This window comes from Tupaia chinensis, unplaced genomic scaffold (genome assembly GCF_000334495.1).
Source record: "Tupaia chinensis unplaced genomic scaffold, TupChi_1.0 Scaffold000078_1, whole genome shotgun sequence".
NCBI lineage: Eukaryota > Metazoa > Chordata > Mammalia > Scandentia > Tupaiidae > Tupaia > Tupaia belangeri.
In genome coordinates, this window is record NW_006159539.1 from 3,389,899 (window position 1) to 3,402,721 (window position 12,823).

General features: G+C 48.3%; 1 protein-coding gene across 1 annotated transcript in view; it reads left to right on the forward strand.

The window, feature by feature from the left end:
• ARNT2 (aryl hydrocarbon receptor nuclear translocator 2) overlaps positions 1 to 12,823 on the forward strand; it is a gene marked incomplete at its 5' end in the record, with an annotated part of 112,042 nt that overhangs the window by 63,592 nt on the left and 35,627 nt on the right.

Consider the following 12,823-nt stretch of genomic DNA (forward strand, 5'->3'; position numbering starts at 1 on the left):
GAGGTTTGTCTCCCTGCTTCCCGCTCTGGTCCTTCCCTTTGTCATCTGAGAGGAGCAGGTGGTTTCTCAAGTGATCTCAGTCTGCTCGCGTGAACCACACACACCAGTGGTACTCAAATGCGCTTTGCAGACTGGGGCATCTATTTCTTCGGGGTCACCAGCAGGCACCCTGAAATGCAAAACATCTGCAGATGGGCAGTTCCCAAAATAGCTTCCAAGATCAAAGTACCCTGAGGTTCACCCTGGAAAAGTTCCCCGTCATCAATACGGTGGTGAAGCCTTGCGTTCCATTCGGCCCTCCTGGAGAATCCTGCTCCAGAGGTGCGTGTTAAATTCTTCAAGATCCCACAGTGATGAAATCTCTTTATCTGTGTTTAAATTATGTTTCCCAAATGTGTTTGGCCAGAGAGTCTTATTTTGGCCTAATGCTTACTACAATAATACCCCTGAGGGGATACTTGGGATGTGTTCCACAAACAAGAGCCCTGCATGGTCTCAGCAGGGGGAGGTTATGCTTACAGAATGCAAAACTAGGGCATGTCATTCCCAGGACAGCCTCCGCCTGGCGTTACTGAAAACTAGGATGTTTGTGCAGGGTTAACGCAACCCTTAGGAAGAAATGGAGATGTGTTTCTGGCCGACACTGGGTCTCATCCCAAACAGCAGTTTCCAGTTACACAACGTTTGTGTGCTGTTTGTATTCTCGGGATTTATTCAGCCCTGGCATGCGGGAGGAGTGTATCCAAGGAGATCATTTAACGTAGGGCAAAATGAGCTTGCGAAGCGATTAGGGGGTCGCTGGAATCTGTTGAAATAGCTGAAACGATCCCGTTCTGATTAAAAACCACTCTGATCACTGTTGCCACGCCTGCCGGGAAGCGCTCCCTCCTGACTCCGATCCTCTGGCCCTGGCATCCAGCCTCAGGCTGGGCCCTCCCCCAAGCAGCCCTTCCCTTCCCTGTGCTAACGCTGACCACATGGCATGGCAGCGAGCCCTTCTCTGCTTCCACCAACTCCTCGGGAGTAGGGGCCGGGCCTCGCTCACTGTGCAGTCCCTCGTCTGTACCTGGTGTTCGGGTCCTCGGAACGCCCACACCTAAGAGAACCCAGGCGTCGTCTCAGGCCTGCCCTCCTCTCTCACAGAGCGAGAGCTAAACCCCTGCCTGGTCCTGAGTCTCTGAGTCTCGCTGTCCCTCAGCCTGAATCCTGTGCAGGGAGCCCACTGGCCAGGGGATGGCCACCCCTGCTGACCAGCCTGGGCAGCAACGCAGTGCACACAGGAGCTCGAGGCTAGCATGTGCCAGGGACAGGAGCTGCCTGGAGGCTGCTCTGGTGACTAGCAGCCCCGGGCCCTTGGAGAAAGAGCAGCCTTGGCAGGGGAGGGCGGTCACAGTCAGACTGGGGACAGGCCAGGTCACAGAGGCTACACATGGCGGGCAGGCCACATCGGAGCCCACAGGACATGGACAGATCACAGAGCCTGCCAGAGGTGGACGGGCAAGGCTGTGCGTCTTGGTTGTAAAGAACACAGCACGCGGGGAACCAGCAGTTAGTGTAATGGCTATGTCGCTGGACTCCCACATAGTCGACCGCGGTTCGTGTCCCGGACCTGGTGGCTTAAAACTCACGCCGGGTGCGTGTGCGTACGTGCCCAAGATCCCGAGAGGAGAATGGAGGAGAAGGGATTGCGGCGTGACCATCCCCCCTGGGGGGTGATTTCTCGCTTTCTGTCTCTATGTCTCTCTCTGTCTGTCTGGCGAGCGCACGCTCCCTACAGTTAAAATCTCGCCAAAAAAACAAAAGAACACAGCACGCAGGGGTCTAGCAGAAGGAAGAGGCTTGGGAACTGGTGAGCTCGGAGTGATGAGGGCAGGTAGAACCTGGGGGGAGAATGTAGCAGGAAGCCGCCAGACAGATGCGGTGCTGAGAGGGGGTAGCAGCGTGAGGGTATGGCGGCTTCTGGACGGGCAGCCTTGGTGGGAGGAACTTCTGGTACCAACCAGCTCGCAGGGTGCCCCAGGCAGACGGAGCAGGATAGACCGCGGTCACTTCTGAGCCCCGAAGCAGGGTGGGTGACGGATGGACTGAGACACAGCCCTGCCTGCTAGAAGCCTGTCCTGCCCTGGGGGGAGGGGTTGTTTAGCTTCTAGACTTGGGAAATGGGGGAGAAGCAGCCAGTAAAGTGTGTCATTGTTTCTGTGAACGTTTTATTACCGAAAGTTTAAAATAGCAAATGCAATTCCTTACTCAGGCTTGGAAAGGATTAGCGAGGGCCTGTGTTCCTTTGCTTCCCTTAAAAAAACAGCCCACCGTGTTCGCATTGCAATCCCACTGCTCCTGTCAGTGGAGGTCAGAGTGACTCAGAGCTGCACGCAGGGCAAGGCCTGGTGGACCTCAGGGCCACTGTCCTTTTCCTGATGGTGGCACTAGGTCCAGAGAGGGGTGGCGCTCTCGCCACAGTATTCCTGCCGATGTCCCTGCTGCACCTCACGTGTCTTCACTGTCATGGCCCCAAAGCTCACACTGCGTTTCCAGAGTCCAGTTTATTAGAAATGAAGGTCTTGCTCCGGAACCCAGGTTTGACCACGAAATACTCCTTCGCAGCTTCGTTGGGCAGGGGAAGACGCTCACTAGTCCTTGTGAGTTGGTGGCAGTGCGTTTGGAGTGAAGTGTGGCCTCTCTGCCGGATGTCTTAGCTTTCACGGGCTGCCACCATCAGACACGTGACCTCCCCATTTGGCGGTCCAGGGACTGGGTTCCAAGGTCCGGATTCGAGCATCCTGCACTCACACCTGACATTGCTGGAGAACAAGCCGCGACCTAAGAGTTTCCCTTTTTAAGTACCAAAACATCCAGTGCTGGCCTTCTGTTTCTGTCATTTTGAAAATTATCATTGTAAATGGGCCAGCAGGTGGCGCTGGATCCCACATGGCCAGCTGCTCAGTTCAAGTCCCAGCCTCGGCAGCTTAAGAACTATGGTGTGTGTGTGTGTGTGTGTGTGTGTGTGTGTGTGCGCGCGCGCTCAAAATCCCAAGAGGAAACTAGAGAAGTGATCACAGCATGGACACCACCCTGGGGGGGGGGTTGATTTCTCACTTTCCCTCCCTTCTTGTCTCTCTCTGGTGAGTGCAGGCGCTCTTAGCAAAAACCGAAAGGAAAAGAAAGAATAAAAATGATTATTAGGAGAACAGCCCACGTTGATAACATTTGGGAGACTTGGGAAAACCTCATAAAGTAACGTTCACCCGTGAGCCCACTTATTTTTAAGAGGTTGTGTGTTAAAAAGTAGCAGTCTCCCTTCTTCCCTGCGCCTGTCTGTAAGAGCCAATGGATGGAACCTCAGTGCCCCCCTCGCTCGTTTCTGATTTTGAAATTTGTACTTCATTTCTAATTTCTTATTTACATTTAGTTGTTGTACATCTTGTGGGGCAGGATATGATTTTTCAGAGCATGCATGTGGTGTGTGATAATCAGATCCAGGTTACTACCGTGGTCATCATCTTCAGCAGAGAACGTGACATGTTATGCATCTTTGACTTTCATCCTACTGGCTCTTTTCTCTGCCAGATAGATAGATAGATATGTATGTGTGTGTACATATGTGTGTGTGTGTATATATATATAGAGAGAGAGACAGAGACAGAGAGAAACTGAACCTTCGTTGTTTTTTTTTTTAATCTATTACTACCGTGGTCATCATCTTCAGCAGAGAACGTGACATGTTATGCATCTTTGACTTTCATCCTACTGGCTCTTTTCTCTGCCAGATAGATAGATAGATATGTATGTGTGTGTACATATGTGTGTGTGTGTATATATATATAGAGAGAGAGACAGAGACAGAGAGAAACTGAACCTTCGTTGTTTTTTTTTTTAATCTAAGAGAGAGAGAGAGAAACTGAACCTTCGTTGTTTTTTTTTTAATTGAAGAGAGGAGTTTTGCTATAGGGCATGCATGCTCACCTGAGAGACAGAGAGACAGAAAGTGAGAAATCCCCCCCGGCGGGGTTGGCCACAGCACAGTCCCTTCTCCTCCATTCTTCTCTCAGGATTTTGTGCAGACACACACACACACACACATGTACGCACCCGGCATGAGTTTTAAGCTACCGGGTCTGGGACGCGAACTGTGGTCGAATACAGGGGAGTCCAGTGACATAACCATTATGCCATCTGCTGGTCCCAACGGTACCCTTTTTAAAAAAAATTATGTAGTGACATACTGTTCCATAACCTCTTAGCCTTGTTTCTATGTATTCTCATGCCTATTAATAATCGGTTTTTCTTGACCCCCCCCACCCCACCCCACAATGCTTCTTATTCTATTAAAAAAAGAAAAAGAAGAAGAAAGAAACAGAAGCTCTAGTTCTGCTTTATTACGCAGTCTGGTTTCTTGGTGGCTTTCGTGGACACCTCATCAGTACACACGTTCTGCCTCGTTCTCTGAAAGGGCCGCACCACAGCTCGGCAGCCATTCCTAGCTGGGAACGTCACGGTGATTTTTTCAGCATGGGTCTCTTGCAAGGCTCCCATAGTGTACGTCCCTGCCCGCCAGTGCTGGCGTTTCTGAAGGACAGTCTCAGAAGGCAGGTAGGGGAGGAAGTCCGAGTGGCCACCACCTAATTATTTTGCAAAGCAAGCGAGGCGTGTTCCCTTTCCTCACACTCCTCCTAAGTGTGGATGTGTTCTGTTCTTTTTTTGTTTGTTATTAAAGATGATATATCTGTTCATTGCTCTGAGACTTACATTTTTAATAGTATTTTTTATGTATTTATTTTTTCACTCCATTATGATACGTCTTTACAGCCTACAAAGTGAACTTGACCAGCATGAATACACCGCATACTAGCCTCATCAAAGAGATGACCATGTCATTTTATCAGCAGATAATTTTCCATTTCGGATGTTTCTATTCTTTTACAAGTTTTGCTGGTCTGTTAGTTTTGGGGGACAGGGAATGACGCATTTTAAATCGGCTTTTCTTCATTTGTGAAAGCAGGCGTCTTTCCTGGGCGGGCTCACTGTGTTTCCTTGTGAACTGCTTGCCTGTGGCATTTCCTGCTAGGTGAGTTGTGCGTTTCCCATTTCTAGGCGGTCATGATGATGTGACAGGCCTTGGCTTCTGGATCACTGTAAGCGTGACAGGCCTGGCCCTGCCGCCTGCCGCCTGCCATTTGTCTTTTACGTTGTGTTCTGTTGCTCTGCATCGGTCGTTTTTTGTCTGCTCCACTAAAAGGCACAGAAGTTGCCTGCGTGCATCCTGTCCCTGCTGACTCAGAGCTCTCTGCTCAGATGTCCTCGGGGCTTCTCAGAGTACATGGAACTTTGCAGCCTGTTCCCCCGCCACTGTGGCCGCGGGGCTCACTGTTGTGCATTCTTTCTACGCCCCGCAAGGGCAAGGGTTCTCCCTGGTGCCGCAGCTGGTGGCCCACACGTCTCACCTCTCTCCACCTGCCGACTTGCGCGTTTGACTCATCTACTGCAAGTTGCAGCTTTTTAGCCTCCGTGCTCTGGAAAACCGAATGGCACACTTTGCCAGCGTCTTGGGTAGAAGGGCACAGAAGCGGCCGCGAGTCGGGAACTGGCAGCCTCCTCTTTGACAGGGAAAAGCCTGGGCTTTGCTGAGTAGCCTTGGGGCGTCTGTAAAGGCCGCCCAGAGGTATGTTCTGGTCGGCGGGAGTTGATGAAGGGGCCCTCTTGGAATCGGCAAAGTGCTTCTGCAGGCTCGTAGGGAGGCCAGGTAGAGCCTCGACCCTGGATCAGGGCGGCCCAGAGGTGGCTGCCGTGTGTTTGTACGTCTGGTCATTATGCCACTCCCCCTCCCCCTGTCCCTTCAGTGCAGTCCCACAGCCCGGTGCCCCCTTTCTCCCGTCTGTGCTGGCCCACCCCACAGACAGGGCCCAAGTCCGGCGAGTCCTGCTCCAGGATCCTGCCAACAGCCTCCCCGCCACTCGGGTGTGTGGCTTCGTCACTTTGAACCTGGCGTCACAGCCATTTTTGCTTCTGTCTGCTTTCTCTGTGCTCCAAAAGGGCATGCACGTGGGCCTCACTAAGGGGTAGTGAGAAACAGAGGCGACGGGGCCAGCAGATGGTGTAATGGTTACGTCGCTGGACTCCCAGGTAGTCGACCACGGTTTGAGTCCCAAACCCAGTGGCTTAAAACTCATGCCGGGCACATGTGCATGCCCAAGATCCCAAGAAGAGAATGGAGGAGAAGGGATTACGGTTGCTTTCTGTCTGTCTGTCTCTCCGGTGAGCACAGGCGCACTTATGGGGAAAAAAAATAAGAAAGGAAAAGAAATACAGGCAACAGGAAAAGGTTAAGAAATGAGGACAGAGAACTAAACTAAACAGGAAAAGAGCAACACGGAAGCCAGCCATTCTCAGAGTGGGGTTCACAGACCTCGGGAGCCCCCCAAGACAGTTTCAGGGACACGCAGAACTAAACTGTCCCCACAACAACACTGAAATGTGGTTTTCCCTCTTTCCCACGTTAACCTTTGTACTGACGGTATGAGCATTTATGGGTAGAACAGAATGTGGCGTGGAGGTTAAGGTGCAGAATCCCCCATGGCTGAGTACACAGTTCAAGTCCCAGACCTGGTGGCTTTGAAATCATGCTGGGCGCGTGTGCATGTGTGCCCCAAATCCTAGAGAATGGAGGAGAAGGGATTGTGGCATGCCCATCTGCCTTACAGAGTGATTTCTCACTTTCCCTCTCTGACTCTCTGGTGAGTGCACATACCCTATAGCAAAAACTAAGTAAATAAATAATTAATTTTTAAAATTTTTGGAGAGGTTTTTTTGTTTTATTTTGTTTTGTTTTTGCTATAGAATGCATGCACTCGCCAGAAAGACAGAGAGAGACAGAGAGATAGAAAACAAGAAATCATCCCCCAGGGGGGATGACCACGCCGCAATCCCTTCTCCATTTGCCTCTTGGGCACTCACACACACCCAGTGTGAGTTTAAGCCACCAGGTCTGGAATTCAAACTGCGGTCAACCATATGGGAGTCCAGCAACATAGCCATTACGCCAACTACTAGTCTCAAAAACTTAAAATTTTTTAGAAAATGCATTTATGGGTAAAAAAAAAAATGAATTAAGACTGAAACACCAAATGGTCTTCATAGTCATTATATTTTTTATTACCACATAATTGCAATATAATTTTGTAAAGAATTATTTTATTTAACTATTTATTTATTTTAATTTGACCAGAGAGGGACAGAGCATGTGAGAGAGAGAGAGAGAGAGAGAGTGAGAAAGCTAGCTGCCAGGTCCAGGACTCGAATTGTGGTCTGCTGCGTGGGAATCCAGCATCCTTAACCACCATGCCACCTGATGGCCCCAGTGATATATTTTATTTTAAAGTTGTAAAGTGCTGGGTTTACTTACAGTTGTCCTCGATGGAGCATTACATAGCACGAGTTAGGTTAAACCTGAGAGGAGAAGCTTGCGTGAAGCATCCTCTGCCTCATACCGAAGCATCACATCAAGGAAGAGCACTGGGGCGGTTGTTGGGCTGCCCACTGACGTAGCTGCTTTCTTCATGAAACACACTTTTCGCCTGTAGGAATTGTGGAGAGCAGCCAATCTGAAAACATGTGGCCTATAGACACATGCAGAAACACACTTCCGTAAGCTACTCTAGCAGGGCTATGAGAAGCATCTACATACGAAAGCAGTACCTGCCTGCTGTCCATGGCTGTCTTCCTGTTAATACCCAACACCCCGATACTGCCCAATTTATGGCTAAAGGAAGTGACATGCGTTTATCAAATTATCCCCCCCAAAAAAGATCAGAGAAATGATACGGCGCCATTTTCTCATCTTCGGTCGATTTATGTCCTAAAACAACTGGCTTTGCATTCTGATTTCTCCTCCCTTTTTCTCTTTGCATCCACTTCCTTCTTCCCCATGCCTTTTGCATCCCATTTTCCCCTTCCCCCATTCTCTGCCCTATGAAAGAATAAACCTGAGGCTGGTTCTAGTCACAGCTTCTCCATCAGAGAAGCTCTGCCCACCCGATCCTCGCTTTTCTATACTTGTGTGTCTGTGTGTTTGTTATTGTGTCTATTTCTGATCCACAGCCTTCCCCACTCGGAGAAACGTGTTTGTGCCAAGCTGGTCCCAGCAAAGTGGCGAGCGCATTTCTGCATGTGTCCACGGGCCACATGTTTTAATCACATGTTTTCAAATGAGCTACTCTCCACAGGAATGACTAATAGACCATGCCTATTCAGACGTGTCTACTTAGCAAATACTTTCTCAAAATAATACTAACATGAGCCCCTCACTTCAAGGAAAACAATGGAGAATGTTTGTAGTCACCGGTAAAATGCAAGTTTTCCGATGCAAAGTTGAATTTAGGCAAGTTTCTATCTCCCGGCATGACCCTGGCCGATAGCTAAGGTGGTTCTGATGGGATACATCATGATATTAACAGGTGGTTTACTCTTCCTGTCGCGTAATGTAACGTGTGAATGTTTAGTAGAGCTATGTAATGTGGCGAACCAAGATTTTCTTTTCATTTTTTTAAAGAATGATTTTATTTAATTCATCATTGTTGTTTATTTATTTATTTTTAGTTTGATCAGAGAGAGACACAGAAAGAGAGAGAGAGGGAAAGTGAGAAAGTCAGTGTCCGGGTCCTGGACTTGAACCACAGTCAGCCACGTGGGTGTCCAGCATCCCAACCATTACAGCACTTGCCGGCCCTGCAGTATTTTCCAAATGACCATTACCTGCTATATAAAATCACGTATGAGTAAAAGATCCAGCCAGAAGGTTCACTGGCTAGGCTATTTTACTATAGAAGCCTGAAAAATTCATTGGTGTAGTTTCAGATTTCATATGGCAATTAACCTTTAAGAAACGACCATTTGTCAAGATCTGGGAAAATATCAGAGAATAATATCCACCACATTCTGAAAAAGGCTCCTCTTTTTCCAGCTCTGTGTTTATGTGAGGCCATATTTTCTTCACATACCTGAACTAAAATAACTCCCTGTAACAGACTGAGTGCAGAGCATATATTGGAATCCAGATGTCCACTATTAAGTAAAGCATGGTGGAGATTCGCAAAAATGCTAAACAATAATTGAGTGGTAATTTATTTTCCTCCTTCTTCTTCTTTTAAAATTGCTACAGGGTGCATTCACTCACCAGAGACAGAGAGGGGAAGAGGGAACGTGAGCTATTATCCCCTAGGGGAGATAGCCATACCCCCCATTCCTTCTCCTCCACTCTCCTCTCAAGATTTGGGCACACATGCACATGCACCCAGTGTGATTTTTAAGCTGCCGGGTCCAGGACTCGAACCATGCTGTCAGTCATGTGGGATTCAGCTGCCTTAACCTCTGCACCTCCTACTGGCCCGAGAGATCATTTCTTAACATGATAAATTGTGTGCGTGTGTGCGCATTATATCTTCGTCTAAACAGTGGTATCTTATTTAATCGAGAAACCGTTGAGGCATTTTCTCTGTGGTCAGAAACAAGGCAAGAATGTCCACTAATTCTACTGCTGTCCAACGTGGTGAGTAGAGGCATTAGCCCATATAACTAAAGAGAAATGGGGGTAAAAGAATGTGTAAGAAGGACAGGAACCGTCTCCATTTTCAGGTAAAATGGTAGTACAACTGTGAATCAGTGGGAAAACGGATGATTCAGTGAAGTCGCACAATGCAAGGTTAGCATACAAAACTTGATAGGCGGGACCAGCAGTTAGCGTACTGGCTATGTCGCTTGATTCCCATGTAGTCGACCGTGGTTCGCGTCCCCGACCCGGTGGCTTAAAACTCACGCCGGGCGCGTGTGCGTGTGTGCCCAAGATCCCGAGAGGAGAATGGAGGAGAAGGGATTGCGGCGTGGCCATCCCCCCTGGGGGATGATTTCTCACTTTCTATCTCTCTGTCTCTCTCTGTCTGGCGAGTGCACACGCCCTATGGCAAAAACTTCTCTAAAAAAATAAAACTTGATAGGCTTCATATACATCCACAGTAAGCTGACGATATAATGATAGAGAAAACTCCTTATACCATCGCAACAAAGGAGATGAAATGCTCACGATTAAGAATATAAACTGCAGGTTTATAGTTGGAAAAACTGTAAACATTGCTGATAGACATGAAAGGAGGTTAAGCGAGTGGAAAAATACCATTAACTCTTGAGAAGGACAACTCAACATTATAAAGATGTCCGTTCTCCTGAAGGTAATTTACAGATGAAATGTGAGCCCAATAAAAGTACTAACACGTTGTTTTATGGAGTTGGAGTAGGTTGATATCAAGTTTATGTGGAAAAATAAGCCTTCAAGAAGAGACAAGAAAACAGTGAAAAACTTCAAGGAAGAAATAGTGCTGTCAGACATTAAAACATACGATAAAGCACCTGTACTTAAAATGGCATGGTATGCTTGCTTGAAGAGATAACTTAGTGGAATAAAGGCAGAAAGCTGAAATTAGGCCCAAATACACGAGGGAATTTGTTATAAAGATGGCATCTCGGGTCACTGCATTTTTAATAAATGTTGGTGGGGCAACTGGATAGACATGTCGAAAATGATGAAATTGAGTACTATCTTGAGTTGGCTCTATGACCTGGTGGTTAAAGCAGCCAGATCCCACCTGTCCCACCATGTTTCGAGTCTTGGCTCTGGCAGCTTGAAAAGCATGCCAGGTGCGTGTATGGGGCTGCCCCAAATCCTGACATGGAGGAGAAGGGATTGTGGTGTGATCCTGCCCCATTGGGGGGTACTCTCTCCCTCTCCCTCTGTCTCAGTCTCCGATGAATGCATGCACCCTTGGCAAAGAGAAAACAACTAGAGACATACCTCACCCTGCACAAGAATAACGCCAAATGGGATGGGACTCTAAATGGAAAAAAATGGAACTATAAACATGTCAGAGGAAAACAAGGGTGAGTTTCTTTTTAATCTTAGTGCAGGAATGGCCTTCTCACTGTGACTCAGATTTGAGGGGTCATAAAAGAGAAGACTGATAAATCTGACTACATAAAAATGCTTACATGTTTCAGTCATTGTGAGCAGAGTCAGAAGACAGGGCACCATCTGGGAGGAGATACTCACAAGTACTGCTAAGGCTTAGCATCCCTAATAACAGAAATCTAAAAAAACCCAGAGACAAAACCCCAAAGTCTCAGCAGAACATGGGGACGAGACATGAGTAGACAATGCACTCCACAGCAAGATACGCAAACCGACCCTCAAATGCAGGAGACAGTGTCCAAGTTCACTCCTCATTCGAGAAATGCAAATGAAGACAAACGTGCAGAAATCATTTCTCACCTGTCAGACTGACAGAAATGAGTGTGACAGCACAGCCATTGGCCAAGATTGTGGGGAAACAGCCACCCCCCCCACCCCCGATACTTCTATTGGGTTTGCAAATTGGTTCAACCCTTGTGGAGGGAAAGTTGGTAAGACAAAGCTGCAGAAGTGCTTAGTTTTAGACCCAGCAATCCCACTTCTGAGGACCTACCCCAAAGGTAACACCTCCACTGACAAGAAAAAGCATACGTTCACGTGTAGCATTGTTTGTGGTCGCAAAATACCATAAACACCGAAATGTTCCTATATCGGAGAGCAATCGAATATCCCTAATTCCTTCACTATCCCCGCAACAAAGCACTAGGCAGTTATGAGAGGACATGAGGAAGCCATCTATGAAAGAATATGAAGGGACCAGCAGTTAGCGTAATGGCTATGTCACTGAGCTCCCATGTAGCCGACTGTGGTTCAAGTCCTGGACCCGGTGGCTTAAACTCACACCGGGCGCATGTGCGTGTGTGCCCAAGAGCCCAAGAGGAGAATGGGGGAGAAGGGATTGTGGCGTGGCCATCCCCCTTGCGGGGTGATTTCTCACTTTCTGTCTCTCTGTCTCTGTCTTTGTGGTGAGCGTGCGTGCCCTATAGCGAAAGAAAAAAGAAGAAGGAAGGAAGAAAGAAAGAAAAAAAGAAAGAAAAAATATGAAGTGGCGTTCAGGACATCCCATTAAGTGAAATAAGCAAAGCCCAAAAGAGAATCTATCTATTTTTTTTTTTTAAGAGGCTTTTGCCTTAGTACATGTACTCACTGGAGAGAGTCAGAGACAGCAAGAGGGAAAGTGAGAAATCACCCCCTGGGGGTATGGCTATACTGCAGTCCCTTCTCCGTTCTCCTCCCTGGATCTCGGGCACGCACGCACATGACCCCTCTGTGATTTTCAAGCCGTCGGGTCCAGGACTCACGGTCGGCCATGTGGGTAAGGAGAGGAGAGGGGGCAGCAGGTTAAGGTGCTGGACTCCCACGTGGTCAGCTGTAATTTGAGCCCCAGACCCAGTGGCTTGGAACTCAAGCTGGGCGTGTGTGCGTTAGTGCCCACAATCCCAAGAGGAGAATGAAGGCGAAGGGATTGCAATGTGGCCATCCCCATGGGGGGTTGGGGGGGAGGCCAGTGGTGGGGTGGGATGGAGTGGATGGTGATTTCTCCCTTTCTGTCTCTCTGTCTCTTTGTGTATCTCCAGCAAGGACACATGCCCCATAGCAAAGCATCTCTCTCTAAAATTACAAAATAAATAAGAAAAGTTCCCTTCCTGATTGAATGCTGTGCCACATTTGCATATCTATAGATGAAAGAGTCCTCCTCCTCCACTTCCTCTGCACCCTCCACAGATGCAGTAATAACGGACCATAGAATTATCCACACAGATGGGGCTTAGAGGGGGCAGGAGCTGAGCCAGGGCCGGCGTACTCACCGGCAGCTTGCTAGCCCCGCGTGGCCGCCCCACGGTGGACCTGTGTTTTCAGCTTCATAAATAC